At 46.6% G+C, this 671-nt stretch overlaps 1 protein-coding gene across 1 annotated transcript in view; it reads right to left on the bottom strand.

Annotated features, from left to right (window-relative positions):
* Positions 1–671, bottom strand: part of MTMR7 (myotubularin related protein 7) — a 76,707-nt gene that overhangs the window by 62,209 nt on the left and 13,827 nt on the right. The gene's annotated exons all lie outside the window — the stretch shown is intronic.

Raw genomic sequence — 671 nt, 5'->3', positions numbered from 1 at the left:
TGATGGAGCTGCCAGCTGAGCTCTGGCCTTCTCTTAGCCAGGAATGAGACCTTGGAGGGTGAGAGTTGTGCCCTGGGACCTTGCCCTTTCTTGTCAGGACGGAGAATAACATTCATTTGGTAGAGATTTATAGGAACCCTGTTACCTGACCATCACCTGACCTCAAGAACAAAAGATCTAGCACCAAGAAGTTTGAAACAACTAATCACACCCCTCCCCCATCTTTTGCTTTTAAAGGGGCTTGTGATGTAACAGTTATGTGAACCTAGCTGGGATGGCAGGGGGCTTGCTGATAGACTGGATGTGTATGCTAAAACAGAGAACTCAAGGATCACTCCTTTATGCCTTAAATACTGCAAAGATGGAGTTCCCATTTATTAAAATGGAGAAGACTACAGGAAAAGCAGGTTTGGGGAAATACAATCTGGAATTTGGTCTTGAACAAGTATAAAACTCCATGGGACTCCCCTGGAGGTCCAGTGGTTAAGACTCCCCACTTCCCACTTCCACTGCAGAGGGCACAGGTTTGATCCCTGGTTGGGGAACTTGAGTCCACATGCCTCGGGACAACTAAACCTGCATGCCACAACTGAGTCTGTAAGCTCTAGAGCCCATGCTCCTCAACAAGAGAAGCCTGCACACTAACTAAAGATGTACTTTAAGAGGGTTAA

This window comes from Bison bison, unplaced genomic scaffold (assembly GCF_000754665.1).
Source record: "Bison bison bison isolate TAMUID 2011002044 unplaced genomic scaffold, Bison_UMD1.0 scf7180017864386, whole genome shotgun sequence".
Taxonomy (NCBI): Eukaryota; Metazoa; Chordata; class Mammalia; order Artiodactyla; family Bovidae; genus Bison; species Bison bison.
This window is presented reverse-complemented; position numbering and strand designations above follow the sequence as displayed.